Source organism: Salmo salar, chromosome ssa01 (genome assembly GCF_905237065.1).
Source record: "Salmo salar chromosome ssa01, Ssal_v3.1, whole genome shotgun sequence".
Taxonomy (NCBI): domain Eukaryota; kingdom Metazoa; phylum Chordata; class Actinopteri; order Salmoniformes; family Salmonidae; genus Salmo; species Salmo salar.
Window position 1 is genome coordinate 114,462,462 of NC_059442.1, and position 12,739 is coordinate 114,475,200.

Sequence of the window (12,739 nt, forward strand, 5' to 3'; positions counted from 1 at the left end):
ACTCAGGAGCCCATAAAGCTCTGGAATAAGAGGTTATCCATTACCAACTCTGGAATAAGAGGTTATCCATTACCAACTCTGGAATAAGAGGTTATCCAGTACCAACTCTGGAATAAGAGGTTATCCAGTACCAACTCTGGAATAAGAGGTTATCCAGTACCAACTCTGGAATAAGAGGTTATCCAGTACCAACTCTGGAATAAGAGGTTATCCAGTACCAACTCTGGAATAAGAGGTTATCCAGTACCAACTCTGGAATAAGAGGTTATCCATTACCAACTCTGGAATAAGAGGTTATCCAGTACCAACTCTGGAATAAGCGGTGGTACTTCCTGGAATTACTTTCTATCTGTGACTGTAGATGTAACTATTGTCAATGTGCACTCTTTCTCTCTGGGACGAAAGGCTGGCCACACGACCAGAGCGACAGCAGAGTGTACATGCAGTGACTGTATTGGCCAGGCGAGGGCAGTATTGCTTCAGCGGTGAAGCATATTATAATACTGTAGTCAGCAGAATGGAGAATAACAGTCATAGAAAGAGGTCATATGTTACTCTGAATCTAAATGTGTTAAAATACTGCTTCAAATTCAACATGTATATATTGTTAGCTGTGTCTTCGTAAATATATCCCCTCTTGTAGGCCTAAAGGTTAATTAGATGCTTGTGAGACGTAATTAATCATTTCTTGCCATTTAATGGACTGAACTGTACAAAGGACTATGGCTACTCTGATTGACGGTATAAACAATTAGCTAGAAATGGCACAAAAGTGAATCCAAATTAGGTCCGTGTAGTCTGAGTGTTGTTATAAATGGTGCTCAGCCATCAACAAATACGTTCATTCATTTTACTAGCTAGCTGTCAGACTTGCTTTGTAGTCATGATGAATTTCGCCACCTTGAAAACTCAATTTTGAGCAGGGCCTTTCCTCGTCACTCTCTTGTACAGATGACATTCCAGAGGATTCTATGTGTGATAAAGTGTTCCGGCGTGTTCTGAATATCTCCCCCTTCTCACTTCTCTCTCTCTTCCTGTATCCGTTGGTAGGTCTCCTAGCAACGACAGATCTCAGATTGCCAGAGAGGGAAACACCTGCGCCTCATAATAGCCGTTAATATAGGTCACTGCAGTGTCCTTTCTTTCTTTCTTTCTTTCTTTCTTTCTTTCTTTCTTTCTTTCTTTCTTTCTTTCTTTCTTTCTTTCTTTCTTTCTTTCTTTCAGCACGCAGCCCACATGGCACCCTATTCCCTTTATAGTGGACTACTTTTGACCAGAGCCCGTAGTGCACCATATACTGTATATATACACTAGAGACTAAATGTAGGAACGTGATCTAGCTCTGTCATCATCTACAGTAGTAGTGAGTGACTAAGAGATTTGACTGATAGTGGGAGTCAGATGTGAGACAGCTCTATTCTGGAAGAAAGAAAGAAAGAAGTCTGTCTGTCTGTCTGTCTGTCTGTCTGTCTGTCTGTCTGTCTTTGTGTCTGTCTGTGTGTGTTTGAACATTGAGTCAGAGTTGAATCATTTCACACCACTTCAACTACAAGAAGGTCGGAAAAAGAACTAAATGAAAATGGAAGTTGTACATAGTGGAACACTGATGTCATGGAATGTACTCTGCACATCTCTAACCGTTGCAGCAACACCTACAAGGACACCTTGAGAGCTAATCATGACATGTTTTAAGATGATCGAGTGTCTCTGGAACCACAGAAAGCTGCAGGCAATACTATAACTACAGCAATCACAACCTAGCTCACCGCTACTGTTACCTGTCAACAATACAGTATAGCACTTTGAAGGCTTGGTCAGAGGAATGGAGACATAACAATACAGTATAGCACCTTGAAGGCTTGGTCAGAGGAATGGAGTAAGAACAATACAGTATAGCACTTTGAAGGCTTGGTCAGAGGAATGGAGTAAGAACAATACAGTATAGCACCTTGAAGGCTTGGTCAGAGGAATGGAGACAGAACAATACAGTATAGCACTTTGAAGGCTTGGTCAGAGGAATGGAGAAATAACAATACAGTATAGCACCTTGAAGGCTTGGTCAGAGGAATGGAGAAATAACAATACAGTATAGCACCTTGAAGGCTTGGTCAGAGGAATGAAGTAAGAACAATACAGTATAGCACCTTGATGTCTTGGTCAGAGGAATGGAGACAGAACAATACAGTATAGCACCTTGGTCAGAGGAATGGAGAAAGAACAATACAGTATAGCACCTTGATGTCTTGGTCAGAGGAATGGAGAAATAACAATACAGTATAGCACCTTGGTCAGAGGAATGGAGAAAGAACAATACAGCAGAGCACCTTGAAGGCTTGGTCAGAGGAATGGAGAAATAACAATACAGTATAGCACCTTGAAGGCTTGGTCAGAGGAATGGAGAAATAACAATACAGTATAGCACCTTGAAGGCTTGGTCAGAGGAATGGAGTAAGAACAATACAGTATAGCACCTTGAAGGCTTGGTCAGAGGAATGGAGAAATAACAATACAGTATAGCACCTTGAAGGCTTGGTCAGAGGAATGGAGTAAGAACAATACAGTATAGCACCTTGAAGGCTTGGTCAGAGGAATGGAGAAATAACAATACAGTATAGCACCTTGAAGGCTTGGTCAGAGGAATGGAGACAGAACAATACAGTATAGCACCTTGAAGGCTTGGTCAGAGGAATGGAGACAGAACAATACAGTATAGCACCTTGAAGGCTTGGTCAGAGGAATGGAGACAGAACAATACAGTATAGCACCTTGAAGGCTTGGTCAGAGGAATGGAGTAAGAACAATACAGTATAGCACCTTGATGTCTTGGTCAGAGGAATGGAGAAATAACAATACAGTATAGCACCTTGAAGGCTTGGTCAGAGGAATGGAGACAGAACAATACAGTATAGCACCTTGAAGGCTTGGTCAGAGGAATGGAGTAAGAACAATACAGTATAGCACCTTGAAGGCTTGGTCAGAGGAATGGAGTAAGAACAATACAGTATAGCACCTTGATGTCTTGGTCAGAGGAATGGAGACAGAACAATACAGTATAGCACCTTGAAGGCTTGGTCAGAGGAATGGAGAAATAACAATACAGTATAGCACCTTGAAGGCTTGGTCAGAGGAATGGAGAAATAACAATACAGTATAGCACCTTGAAGGCTTGGTCAGAGGAATGGAGAAATAACAATACAGTATAGCACCTTGAAGGCTTGGTCAGAGGAATGGAGACAGAACAATACAGTATAGCACCTTGAAGGCTTGGTCAGAGGAATGGAGACAGAACAATACAGCAGAGCACCTTGAAGGCTTGGTCAGAGGAATGGAGTAAGAACAATACAGTATAGCACCTTGAAGGCTTGGTCAGAGGAATGGAGTAAGAACAATACAGTATAGCACCTTGATGTCTTGGTCAGAGGAATGGAGACAGAACAATACAGTATAGCACCTTGAAGGCTTGGTCAGAGGAATGGAGAAATAACAATACAGTATAGCACCTTGAAGGCTTGGTCAGAGGAATGGAGAAATAACAATACAGTATAGCACCTTGAAGGCTTGGTCAGAGGAATGGAGAAATAACAATACAGTATAGCACCTTGAAGGCTTGGTCAGAGGAATGGAGAAATAACAATACAGTATAGCACCTTGAAGGCTTGGTCAGAGGAATGGAGTAAGAACAATACAGTATAGCACCTTGAAGGCTTGGTCAGAGGAATGGAGAAATAACAATACAGTATAGCACCTTGAAGGCTTGGTCAGAGGAATGGAGAAATAACAATACAGTATAGCACCTTGGTCAGAGGAATGGAGAAAGAACAATACAGCAGAGCACCTTGAAGGCTTGGTCAGAGGAATGGAGAAAGAAGCATGTAAGATAGATATAGATATTCCCACATTTTGTTACATCACAATACCCCATAATGACAAAGCGAAACAAAAAATGTTTTTGCACAGTTGACAGTGCATGTCAGAGCTAAAATCAAGCCATGAGGTCGAAGGAATTGTCGGTAGAGCTCCGAGACAGGATTGTGTCGAGGCACAGATCTGGGGAAGGGTACCAACACATTTATGCAGCATTGAAGGTCCCCAAGAACACATTGGCCTCCATCATTCTTAAATGGAAGAAGTTTGGAACCACCAAGACTCTTCCTAGCGCTGGCCGCCCGGCCAAACTGAGCAATCGGGGTAGAAGAGCCTTGGTCAGGGTGGTGGCCAAGAACCTGATGGTCACTCTGACAGAGCTCTATAGTTCCTCTGTGGAGATGGTAGAACCTTCCAGAAGGACAACCATCTCTGCAGCAGTCCACTAATCAGGCCTTTATGGTAGAGTGGCCAGACGGAAGCCACTCCTCAGTAAAAGGCACATGACAGCCCACTTGGAGTTTGCCAAAAGGCACCAAAAGGACTCAGACCATGAGAAACAAGATTCTCTTGTCTGATGAAACCAAGATTCAACTCTGGAGAAAACTTAGCACCGTCCCTACAGTGAAGCATGGTGGTGGCGACATCATACAGCAGCCATACAACTCTCCTTCCGTGGCATCCAACTGCTCTTAAATGCAAGTAAAACTAAATGCATGCTCTTCAACCGATCGCTGCCCGCACCTGCCCGCCCGTCCAGCATCACTACTCTGGATGGTTCTGACTTAGAATATGTGGACAACTACAAATACCTAGGTGTCTGGCTAGACTGTAAACTCTCCTTCCAGACTCACATTAAGCATCTCCAATCCAAAACTAAATCTAGAATTGGCTTCCTATTTCGCAACAAAGCATCCTTCACTCATGCTGCCAAACATACTCTCGTAAAACTGACTATCCTACCGATCCTCGACTTCGGTGATGTCATTTACAAAATAGCCTCCAACACTCTACTCAGAAAATTGGATGCAGTCTATCACAGTGCCATCCGTTTTCTCACCAAAGCCCCATATACTACCCACCACTGCGACCTGTATGCTCTCGTTGGCTGGCCCTCGCTTCATATTCGTCGCCAAACCCACTGGCTCCAGGTCATCTATAAGTCTTTGCTAGGTAAAGCCCCACCTTATCTCAGCTCACTGGTCACCATAGCAGCACCATTGCCTTACCTCCCTAATCTTACCTCATTTGCACACACTGTATATAGACTTTTCTATTGTGTTATTGACTGTATGTTTTGTTTATTCCATGTGTAACTCCTGTGTTGTTGTTTGTGTCGCACTGCTTTGCTTTATCTTGGCCAGGTCGCAGTTGTAAATGAGAACTTGTTCTCAACTGGCCTACCTGGTTAAATGAAGGTAAAATAAATCAAATCATGCTGTGGGATGTTTTTCAGCAGCAGGGACTGGGAGACTAGTCAGGATCGAGTCTAAGATGAAAGGAGCAAAGTACAGAGAGATCCTTGATGAAAACCTGCTCAAGAGCACTCAGGACCTCAGACTGGGGCGAAGGTTCACCTTCCAACAGCACAACAACCCTAAGCACACAGCCAAGACAACGCAGGAGTGGCTTCGGGACAAGTCTCTGATTGTCCTTGAGTGACCCAGCCAGAGGCCGGACATCTCTGGAGAGACCTGAAAATAGCTGTGCAGTAACTCTCCCCATCCAACCTGACAGAGCTTGAGAGGATCTGCAGAGAATAATGGGAGAAACTCCCCAAATACAGGTGTGCCAAGCTTGTAGCTTCATACCCAAGACGACTCAAGGCTGTAATCGCTGCCAAAGGTGCTTCAACAAAGTACTGAGTAAAGGGTCTGAATACTTATTTAAATGTGATATTTCAGTTTTTAACATTTGCAAAAATGTCTAAAAACTTGTTTTGGTTTGTCTTTATGGGGTATTGTGTGTAGATTGATGAGGGGAAAAAAACAATTGAATCCATTTTAGAATAATGCTGTAACATAACAAAATGTGGAAAAAGGGATGCAGTCTGAATACATTGTAGGCTGTCTGCAAGGAACTTTACCTATGAAACAGCCTACAAGGCAGCGCTCTGACTTATCAACCTCTGAGGCATAAATTAAATCTGATCAGCATGTCAGGAATGGAGCTCTCCCACTGTAAATATAATGATTATCCATAAAACAGGAAGTGTCCCTTACAATTATACACATCATGTTACGCAAGCTAACAATCTACATAGATAACAAGACTACCTAGCTAGCTCACAAGACTAGCCAAGTTCGTTGTGTTGTTCCTTGCATGCAATTGACTGTGGTCTTGGGGGCAGCATGCAGCCTTGGAGACAGACTGTCTTGTCAGGCATCGTTCAGGGTTTAAATGACCCACGAGCTCATTGCGATCAACGCAGCCACAGGGCTCCTTGATGAGGTGGTTATCGTGCATCTGAACAGTGGTACTTTTGATTATCTCGTGATCTCGACAAAACAACACTTGTTATGTTGTGACCACAAGAAAAGTATTCCGGTGAGGACCCTAGTATGCTGGACACATCAATGGGAACACAGTTAACCAGCACCACATGATGTTATTGAGAAATAGTCGGAGCCTATTACTGTAAGTCCAAAAGGCTTGTCCAGCATTGACTTTATGTTCAATACATTTACGTAATGAAGCAACACGAACAGCAGGCTTGATATGCCCATGCATTACCCTCCACTGATCAACATGCAACTGAAAATATATACATCCACTGTATCCAATTATCACCTGTCAACGTGAGAGAGAACTCTAGCAAGGAGAGAGACATACTTCCAGAAAGAGAGAGAGGAGACATTTCTAAGCATCCAAACAAATGGAAGCGTGTCAATTGGAACAGAATATACACACCATTATTTCAGGGAGCAGATGTGACAAATGACTCTGTGCTAGTGTGAGATGTAAATCCATTTCTCCTGGAGAGAGAGAGAGAGAGAGAGAATGGATCGGGAGAGAAAGAGAGAGAGTGGGTGGGAGAGAAAGAGAGAGAGAATAGATAGGGAGAGAAAAAGAAAGAGAGAATAGAGAATAGACAGGGAGAGAAAAGAAAGAGAGAGAGAATAGACAGGGAGAGAAAAGAAAGAGAGAGAGAGGGAGAGAATAGATAGGGAGAGAAAAAGAAAGAGAGAGAGAGGGAGAGAGAATAGATAGGGAGAGAAAGAGAGAGAAGGGGAGAGAGAGAGAGAATAGATAGGGAGAGAGAAAGAGAGAGAGAATAGATAGGGAGAGAAAAAGAAAGAGAGAGAGCGGGAGAGAAAGAGGGAGAGAGAATAGATAGGGAGAGAAAGAGAGAAAGAGAGGAGAGAGAGGGAATAGATAGAGAGAAAAAGAAAGAGAGAGGGAGAGAAAGAGAGAGAGAATAGATAGGGAGAGAAAGAGAGCGAGAGAGAGAGATAGAGAGAATAGATAGGGAGAGAAAGAGAGATAGAGAGAATAGATAGGGAGAGAGAGAGAGAGAGAGAGAGATATGAGAGAATAAATAGGAAGAAAACGAGAGAGAGAGAGAAAAAGAGAGAGGTAGAAGGCTGTCTCATGATTGCTGAGAGACATTCCTTCATGGAAGAAACACAGTGGCAGTTCTAAAAGGGCCCTCTATTCTCTATACAGTGCACTACATGGCCCCCTATTCTAGATACAGTGCACTACATGGCCCCCTATTCTCTATACAGTGCACTACATGGCCCCCTATTCTCTATACAGTGCACTACATGGCCCCCTATTCTCTATACAGTGCACTACATGGCCCCCTATTCTCTATACAGTGCACTACATGGCCCCCCTATTCTCTATACAGTGCACTACATGGCCCCCCTATTCTCTATACAGTGCACTACATGGCCCCCTATTCTCTATACAGTGCACTACATGGCCCCCCTATTCTCTATACAGTGCACTACATGGCCCCCCTATTCTCTATACAGTGCACTACATGGCCCCCTATTCTCTATACAGTGCACTACATGGGCCCCCCTATTCTCTATACAGTGCACTACATGGCCCCCCTATTCTCTATACAGTGCACTACATGGCCCCCTATTCTCTATACAGTGCACTACATGGCCCCCCTATTCTCTATACAGTGCACTACATGGCCCCCTATTCTAGATACAGTGCACTACATGGCCCCCTATTCTAGATACAGTGCACTACATGGCCCCCTATTCTCTATACAGTGCACTACATGGCCCCCTATTCTCTATACAGTGCACTACATGGCCCCCTATTCTCGATACAGTGCACTACATGGCCCCCCTATTCTCTATACAGTGCACTACATGGCCCCCTATTCTCTATACAGTGCACTACATGGCCCCCCTATTCTCTATACAGTGCACTACATGGCCCCCTATTCTCTATACAGTGCACTACATGGCCCCCCTATTCTCTATACAGTGCACTACATGGCCCCCCTATTCTCTATACAGTGCACTACATGGCCCCCTATTCTCTATACAGTGCACTACATGGCTCCCTATTCTCTATACAGTGCACTACATGGCCCCCTATTCTCTATACAGTGCACTACATGGCCCCCTATTCTCTATACAGTGCACTACATGGCCCCCTATTCTCTATACAGTGCACTACATGGCCCCCTATTCTAGATACAGTGCACTACATGGCCCCCTATTCTAGATACAGTGCACTACATGGCCCCCTATTCTAGATACAGTGCACTACATGGCCCCCTATTCTAGATACAGTGCACTACATGGCCCCCTATTCTAGATACAGTGCACTACATGGCTCCCTATTCTCTATACAGTGCACACTAGCATACGTCTCTGGTCAGAATTCTCTCTTTAGTATCTCAGTATACGTTAGACAGATGTTTCCACTATATACCAGTGAAGATATTTAACAGGAACTCAGTACATGTTAAAGACAGATGATTCCAGTGAAGATATTTAACAGGAACTCAGTACATGTTAAAGACAGATGTTTCCAGTATATACCAGTGAAGATATTTAACAGGAACTCAGTACATGTTAAAGAGATGTTTCCAGTATATTCCAGTGAAGATATTTAACAGGAACTCAGTACATGTTAAAGAGATGTTTCCAGTATATACCAGTGAAGATATTTAACAGGAACTCAGTACATGTTAAAGACAGATGATTCCAGTATATACCAGTGAAGATATTTAACAGGAACTCAGTACATGTTAAAGAGATGTTTCCAGTATATTCCAGTGAAGATATTTAACAGGAACTCAGTACATGTTAAAGAGATGTTTCCAGTATATACCAGTGAAGATATTTAACAGGAACTCAGTACATGTTAAAGACAGATGTTTCCAGTATATACCAGTGAAGATATTTAACAGGAACTCAGTACATGTTAAAGAGATGTTTCCAGTATATTGCAGTGAAGATATTTAACAGGAACTCAGTACATGTTAAAGACAGATGTTTCCAGTATATACCAGTGAAGATATTTAACAGGAACTCAGTACATGTTAAAGAGATGTTTCCAGTATATTGCAGTGAAGATATTTAACAGGAACTCAGTACATGTTAAAGACAGATGTTTCCAGTATATACCAGTGAAGATATTTAACAGGAGAGCATGTGGAAGCTCTGGGTATTCATTTTAAGCTTCATATTGTGTCGCGTATCCTACCAGACACTCTCCCAAAGTAACAAGGTTGTTTCACAACGAGGCAAATTAAAAAAGGTACATTTGATCCTGCGGCTCTACACATCATGATGCAATTCAGCAAATTCTAACTAATTTGACTGATAACTAAGTTGTTGTAATTGTTGGATGATGACAGAAACACTGTGTTGTATCACCCACAGCTAGACGGAAAAACATAAAGGATCACATTTCTTTATAGTTTCAGTTCCACAGGGAACTCTCATACCACCTGGTACTGTAGAGTACAATACTTACTATGTGTCATCGTAATGCTTGTACACTAAATCTGTGTTTACATAATGTTTAGCATGCATGTCCAGCTACAGGGACCACAATATATTTGATATGTTAGATCCCATCTGTTCATATAGAGGTTAAACCCTGTATAATATTACCGTAAGAGACAGAATACACATTCATAACCCTGAATTACATTAAAAAGGTACAATACATCCGTTTTTATCTCAATACCAAATTATTTCTGGATAACAATTAAGTACCTGTGATTGTTTTTTTTGTTTTTTTCAAATTTTAATTGTAAACAACGATAGCTTCAGCAAAGAGCAATTTTTCAAAGGAAGAATTTAGCTAGGACTCTCTGGGAGTGGTCTGAGTGGGGAGGGGAAACAGAAAACTAGCTGTTATTGGCAGAGAGGTTTAGAACTCTCTTTCTTATTGGTCTATTAAGCAATTTACTGATGTCACCTGGCACGCCAAAAACCCCAATCTAAACAAAACAGGCTAAAATTTCAGGCGGTCTTTTCAAACAGCTCTTACACTATAAGGGCATTATCATAATTTTCAGAGTATTATTCCAACCCCATAGTTTAGATTTATATACAAAACACAGGAAAATCACATTTTTCACTGCACTGGGCCCTTAACGTAAGAGACTGCTCAGAGTTCACCTTGATAACCCTGTATAACAGGGGTGTCAAACATACCCCGCGAGGGGGTCCAAACCGGCCCAAGGGGTGGTTTGGTAATAAAATAGGGGGGACAGTCAATGGACATAAAGTGGCAAGAAAAAGTATGTGAACCCTTTGGAAATACCTGGATTTCTGCATAAATTGGTCCTAAAATTTTATCTGATTTTCATCTAAGTCACAACAATAGACAAACACAGTGTGCTTAAACTAATAACACACAAATGATTGTATTTTTCTTGTCTATATTGAATACATCATTTAAACATTCACAGTGTAGGTTAGAAAAAGTATGTGAACCCCTAGGCTAATGACTTCTCTAAAAGCTAATTGGAGTCAGCTAACCTGGAGTCCAATCAATGAAACGAGATTGGAGATGTTGGTTACAGCTGCCCTGCCCTATAAAAAAACTCTCAAAATGTTAGTTTGCTATTCACAAGAAGCATTGCCTGATGTGAACCATGCCTCGAACAAAAGAGATCTCAGAAGACCTAAGATGAAGAATTGTTGACTTGCATAAAGCTGGAAAGGGTTACAAAAGTATCTCTAAAAGCCTTGACGTTCATCAGTCCACGGTAGGACAAATTGTGGCCGTCCTGCAAAGATGACTGCAAGAGCACAGCGCAGAATGCACAATGAGGTTAAGACAAATCCTAGAGTGTCAGCTAAAGACTTACAGAAATCTCTGGAACATCTCTGTTGACGAGTCTACGATACGTAAAACACTAAGCAAGGATGGTGTTCATGGGAGGACACCACAGAAGGCACTGCTGTTAAAAAAAAACATTGCTGCACGTCTGAAGTTTGCAAAAGAGCACTTGGATGTTCCACAGCGGTACTGGCTAAATATTCAGTGAACAGACGAAACTACAGTTGAGTTGTTTGGAAGGAACACAACACTATGTGGAGAAAAAAAGGTACAGCACACCAACATCAAAACCTCATCCCAACTGTAAAGTATGGTGGAGGGAGCATCATGGTTTGGGGCTGCTTTGCTGCCTCAGGGCCTGGACAGCTTGCTATTATCGATGGAAAAATTAATTCCCATGTTTATCAAGATATTTTGCAGGAGAATGTTAGGCTATCTGTCCGCCAATTGAAGCTCAACAGAAGTTGGGTGATGCAACAGGACAACGACCCAAAACACAGAAGTAAATCAACAGAATTGTTTCAACAGAAAAAAAAAGCCTTCTGGAGTGGCCCAGTCAGAGTCCTGACCTCAACCCGATTGAGATGCTGTGGCATGACCTCGAGAGAGCGGTTCACACCAGACATCCCAAGAATATTGCCAAACTGAAACAGTTTTGTAAAGAGGAATGGTCCAAAATTCCTCCTGACCGTTGTGCAGGTTGAGGTTATTGCTGCCAAAGGAGGGTCAACCAATTATTAAATCCAAGGGTTCACATACTATATCCACCCTGCATTGGGGAAAGGGAAAGGGTGATACCTAGTCAGTTGTACAACTGAATGCATTCAACTGAAATGTGTCTTCTGCATTTAACCCAACCCCTCTGAATCAGAGAGATGCGGCTTCTGCATTTAACCCAACCCCTCTGAATCAGAGAGGTACTGGGGTGGCTGCCTTAATCAACATCCACGTCTTCCTGTATTTAACCCAACCCCCTCTGAATCAGAGAGGTACTGGGGTGGCTGCCTTAATCAACATCCAAGTCTTCCTGTATTTAACCCAACCCCTCTGAATCAGAGAGGTACTGGGGTGGCTGCCTTAATCAACATCCAAGTCTTCCTGTATTTAACCCAACCCCTCTGAATCAGAGAGGTACTGGGGTGGCTGCCTTAATCAACATCCACGTCTTCGTGCATTTAACCCAACCCCCTCTGAATCAGAGAGATGCGGCTTCCTGCATTTAACCCAACCCACTCTGAATCAGAGAGGTACTGGGGTGGCTGCCTTAATCGACATCCACGTCTTTGACGTTTGTGTAACAGTGTGAATGTTTACACGGTGTGTTCAATAGTTAGTGTGTTATTAGTTCAAGCAGACTGTTTGTCTATTGTTGTGACTTAGATGAAGATCAGATCAAATTTTATAACCAATTTATGTAGAAATCCAGATAATTTCAAAAGGTTCACATACTTTTTCTTGCCACTGTACATACATAGTTTATTGACTGTCCAGCTGGCTAATAATCACTGTGCCCAGTCAATGGACCTACATTCATACGGTTTCTTGACTGTCCAGCTCGCTCGCTAATAATTACTAGACAGTCAGGGAGCATAGAAAATTC